Below are 6,000 nucleotides of genomic sequence, written 5' to 3' on the forward strand. Positions count from 1 at the left end.
CTGTCGACTTTTTGGTTAGCAGCTAAGCTCTTAATCACTGTGCCACCAGGGCTCCTACAGAAGGATAAGAGAAGCAAATACCTGAACTCATTCCAGGGGGTTATCCTTTTCTTTTCAGAGATTGGGTTACTTCTGATTAATGGATACATTGGTAATAGGAATGAATGATTTCTCTGTGTGTGGTGGTAAATTTTGTTGAAACTAGCTCTTTCTAAAAATGGCATTCCTCTCTCAGTTTCAGTGGGGATGTTCTTCTCAACTATACATTCTTAAAGCAGAAATGATTGCATTCAGAAGCAATTAGAATATATCTCTCCTGCCTAAAAAACACCTGATATGAGCAAGGCCCTCAGACAACAGCCATGAAAACATGCTTCCATTAGGAGTGTCTTGACCTATAAATCACCCAGCATATCAGGGCCTTCTAGATTTTATTTCTCCTAAAATGGACCAACCATTCCCAAAGAAATCTGATAACAGAGTCCCTTTGGTCTTCAAGTCTGGAGAATACATTATAAAACTGTCACTATTCCTATCCCACCCTCTCCCTCACCCCAAGCCTGACCAACCCATTTCTAGGCCCATGCCTGTAGAAATTCCATTTGACCAACATCATATCGTATGGAAGCAGATTATGCAAATAAGGGGGCTAGGTGTTTTGTGGTGGGACAGGGAAGAAAAGCCCAGTTTTCAAATCCCACGGAGGTTCATACCGAACGCCCTATACCCAAAGTTTCCAGTAACAGAGCTGACTTTCTCATCCACTATATTTTGCCAGGAGGTAGCTTCATTTCATAGAGTTCCAGAAATTTCTTCTACTGGTGTGGTGCCAATTATCCACCTCATACCTTGGGAAGCCTGGTGATCATATGTTGATTTGGTCCTCCTCCTTTCTTGCCAAGGGGTTGATCTCAAAATTATCGCAGATTATTTCAATTTATGTAGAATTTTTGGAACCTTTACTGTATGCCAAAAATAGTATATAATCCAGCCTTTGGATTTACAGAGTGTCTACTATCTGGTTGGGCATACTCAAATAATAAGGTAATAAACAAGCATACCAAAATTAATGCTTTAGACCAGGTTGGAATATAGGTTTCATCTCATCTGCTAACTCTGATCAGTACTGCTGCTTGTGTTGTAAAGGATTCTGAGGCACAATCCAGGCTCAGAGGCAAGGAGTATTGGCAGTGCTTAACAGTGTTTCCAAGAGCTCTGGGAGAAGAGGCTAGTAGCAAGATTGTCAAGATTATATTCATTCCGTAAATCCTTGTTCTACAGATACATGCCTAGTAAGTGCCAGGCACTTTTCTAAGTACCAAAATCCCTATCACTTATGGAACTTACATTTCATTCTGACAGACATACAGTGAAAACCATCAAACAAATACACCTACTCCTCACTTAACCACCTATCTCATTACCTAATATTTTGCATTTATGACAATAGTAAAAAAAATTGCTATCCAACTATTTTGTACATTAACAACGTACATGTGGCAGTAACAAATGCTGAGGTGCGAGGCAAGAGTAATACTGGCTATGATGGTTCAAGTTATGTGTCAGCTTGGCTGTGCTATGATTTTCAGTGGTTTGGCAGTTATGTAATGATGTCATTTGGCAATGTGTAATGATGTAGTCATTTTCAATTATGTGACCTGATGTGGACATCCTCCATTTTCAGATTTTCACATAACAACCTGGTCTTTGGAACCCAACTATGTCAATAAGTGAGGAATGGGTACATGTATTTTTATGAGGTACTATAAAGATTTAAAAAAGAATAAGAGGATAGAAAATAATTAAGAATGCCATTTTAAACAAGATGGTCAGGAAGGTCCTCTCCAAAGAGGTATTGTTTGAATAGGGACCTGAATTGAGGATGTGAGTCATGGAAATATCTGGGGGAAGAGCATCTAAAGGCAGAAGGAATATCATGTACAAAGACCACAGGACAAGAACACACTTAGCATATTAGAGGCTCAGCAAGAAACCAGAGCAAAGGGAAGAGTGGTAGCAGGAGGAGCAGTCAGGAAGGTATCAAAACCGAATCACACAGCACAGTAGTTTTCAACCTTGATGATAGCACCCATGGGTGATATTATCTGATTTAAAAAAACAAAAATTTGGCCTCACACCCTCAGTACATTTTATTGGCGTTTGAGGCCTCTGGTTCCTTTAGAAAATAATATATAATAATACAGTAGTAAAGTTATTGTTGTTGTTTATGAAGAAATATTTGTTTTTTGAACATATACTGAACCAAAGGTTGTTAACCCTCTCTGGAGAATTTGTGTGAGGATAATGAGAGGGCCTGGCCTCTAAGGAGCTTCTTTTCCCACCTGGGAGATCCAATAGGAAAACAGCTGAGCCTAATCCGGCTTTTAAACTTCAGACTGTTGAAGCTGTTGAAACAAGATGGCTGACCGAATTGAAGATGTAACTGTCTAAATGACCAAAAGCTTGGATGAGGTGTTTGGAATTTCTGTCGAGTAAGTGAGCATGGGTTAATGCAAAAATCAGGGAAGAAAGGTCAGAGTGCAGCTCTGGCAGTAGCTTTTCATGTGAAGGAAGGTGTGAAATAATAAAGTAGATAGTGGCAGAGCTTTGTTTGAGCTATGACTCCACCTCAGGGGGTCCTTTTGTCCCTTTGGGCAAGGAGTATCCTTCATTGCCTCCTCTCCTAATCAAAAGCCAGCTCTGGAATATGATCAAACTCTTTCACTCTCAAGTATTGTGGCAGATGGATCCTTCAATCCCTCTCATTTTGCACGTTCTTCTTGCAATGTGACCTTGACACTTCTCCCATTCAATGGTGTGATCTGTGTTCCCTCTCTTTGAAACCGAATGAAACTTTTTGACTCCCTCAAACAACAAAATATGGTAGAAGTGACACTATGTGTCACTATGAGGTTAGATCAAAAATGTACCATGCACTTCCGCCTTCTTCTCTGGGTACATGCACTTTTGGAACCCAGCTGCCATGTTGTAAGGAAGCCCAGACCAGCCCAGACAGAGAGACCACATGGAAAGACTGAGGTCTCAGCCAAGAGCCGGCATTAATTACCACATATGTGAGTGAAAACACCCCCAGCTGATTCTAGGTCCTAGCCATTGAGTCTCCCCTGGCCTTCAAGTCTTCCCGGATGAAGCCCCAAACATTGTGTAATGGAGACAAGCTGTCCTTGCTGTGTTTTTTTCGAATTTATGACTCACAGGCTCTATAAGCATAATAAAATGGTTGCTTTATAAGTTTTGGAGGAGTTTGTTATACAGCAGTGATAACTGGAACAGGTATCAGTGACTAATGAGGTTTAAAATATTTTCCCTATCACTCTGAACAATGATGGGAGGCAGTGTGATTTACGTAAAAGCTTTGGAGTCAGTGTTGGGTTTGAATCCTGGTTCAGGCTACCTACTAGCTGTGTGGCTGTGGCAGGTGATAATCTCTCAAGCCTCCATTTCTTCATCTGTAAAATGTTATTGAAGACTGAAATGAGGAGTGAGTATGTAAACGAGTATGTAAAGCAGGCCTGCCACAAAGAACATGCTCAACTGAGCCTCACACCTCCAATGCCCTCCCCACCTCAGAGGGAGGAAAGGCTTCTATGGTTTAGTCCACAGACCCACAACATGACCATAAAACCTCAAGGAGTGGCCCTCTTTCTCCTTGGATGTCCCACCACGTAGGTAGGCTTCTTTGAATTTCCATCCACATGGGTGCATGCAATAACCCTAAAAGCAGCCGTCTCAGCTTAGAGTTGGAAAAGAATTCAACCTTGGAGTTCTGTAATTACACACATCACTGCTTGTTTGTCTATTTTACCATCAGACCGAAAAAAAAAAAAAAAAAGGCAGTAACTCGGCCTCCCACGTGGTTCCTTCTCTGGAAGTAGTCACTTGATGCTTTCTAACTAAACTCATTCTACATTGATCCAGCTCTGGCCTGGCTGCAGCCCCAGTCACTCTTTTGTTGCTGCTTCTCCCTGATTCTAAGGAGGCTGTATGAGTATGCAGATGAGTCTAGAAAGCTTATCAGTTAGGAAGCCCCAACACAGTGATGAGGGCCAGAGGAGGGAAGTGGGGAGGGGAGGAGAATTGTGGTTTAAAAAAAGTCCTTTTCCCCCAGGGTAATCTTTCCAAGTAGACATCCTGTTTCTTTTTATTGAAATCACTAACTCATACGTATTCTTAGGCACCTGGCACCATAAAGTTTCAGATGTTCTGCCCTTGGCTTTCAGAGTCTTCAACAGAAACTGATATACCATTCAAGGTGAATGGGAAAGTAACACTTATGTCCAAAATAGGTGTTAGAAAGGACACTCATCCAATAGACTTCTTGGAACCATCCAGTTTTTAGACTCGTAAATACTGTGAGCCCAAGCTCTTTACAATAATATGTTATTTTAATCACCACAGCCACAGCCATTTTTGAAGGAAACCCCCAGCACTCCCCCACCCGCCCCCATCCATCTTTGCAGAGGTTTTCACACCTTGGGTTCTCTACTACGGTGGAATACTGGAATGAGACTTACAAACCCTTTCTCTATACCTTGTTGGCTTCTCCCCTATGGAGAAGTGACCAACCTAGTTGGTTAAAGCTTGATATTCATGAAACACAGTACTCAGTCTCTCTCTCCTGCCTCAAAGAAGTACTGGAAATGCCAAGATACTCATACTTCCTGCCCTAGCAGGGAGCATACCTGGGTCAGGACTTCAAGAGGCAGGCATGGGCCCCTATCCTCTCTTGAGCCTTCCTTTCTCTGCCAGTAATGGATGTGTGAGCAGGTCATGGCCCTCCATAAAGCCAGTTAGGCTAAGTGTGCTGTGAGCCACCTAACTCTCCCTACACGCTGGGGCTAAGGCCTGGGTTAGAGAAGCAGCAAGAGGCCCTCTCTCGGCCCAAAGCCCCAGGAAAATTTTCTGTTATGGGTTGAATTATGTTCCTCAAGAAGATATATTGAAGTTCCTAAACCCTACCCATACCCATTGCTGTCTTGAGTGGATTCCAACTCATAGCAACCCTATAGAACAGAGTAGAACTGCCCCCACAGTTTCCAAGGAGCACCTGGTAGATTTGAACTGCCAACCTTTTGATTGGCAGCCATAGCACTTAACCACTATGCCGCCTGGGTTTCCTCCTAACCCCTGGTACCTGTAAATTTGACCTTGTTTTGAAACGGGGTCTTTAAAGATGCTATTAGTTAACATAAGGTCATACTAAAATAGGGTGGGCCCTAATCCAATATGATTGGTGTCCTTAATAAAAAGAAAAAAAAAAGAGGCAGAGAGACACACAGGGAAGATGGCCATATGAGACAGAGGCAGAGATCCGAGTGATGCCTAGAAGTGAAGAAACACCAGAAATTGCCAGGAACCGTGAGAAGCTAGGAAGAAGTAAGGAAGGATCTTCCCCTAGAGCCTTCAGAGAGAGCATACCTCTGCTGACACCTTGAATTCCGACTGCTAGCCTCCAGAACTGTGAGACGATAAACTCCTGTTGTGTTAAGCATCCAGTTTGTTGTTCTTTGTTACAGCAGCCCTTGGGAACTAATACAGACTTCAGTCCAGCTTTGCCAGGGACCCTTGAAATTCAGGAGTTGTTGGGCACTTGACATCACTAATATTGCTGATTCTTTGATTGCCTTTTGGCTACTTGTATCTTTTCTCTGGAAACCCTGGTAGCTTAGTGGTTAAGAGTTCAGTTGCTAACCAAAAAGTCAGCAGTTTGAATCCACCTGGCACTCCTTGGAAACCCTATGGGGCAGTTCTACTTTGTCCTATAGGGTCACTATGAGTCCAAATCAACTCCGCGGCAATGGGTTTTTTTTTTTTTTCCTTTTATTTACTTTGAGCCAGGCACTCTCCTCACAACAATCCTCTCAAGTAGGCCTTAATACTAACCTTCTTTAGAGGTAAGGTGAAGAGACTTAGGATGTCATTTACTTGAGGACATCACGTTAAAGAGCCATTGAGCTAGAATTATAACCCAGGTCCAAC

Source organism: Elephas maximus, chromosome 16 (assembly GCF_024166365.1).
Source record: "Elephas maximus indicus isolate mEleMax1 chromosome 16, mEleMax1 primary haplotype, whole genome shotgun sequence".
Taxonomy (NCBI): domain Eukaryota; kingdom Metazoa; phylum Chordata; class Mammalia; order Proboscidea; family Elephantidae; genus Elephas; species Elephas maximus.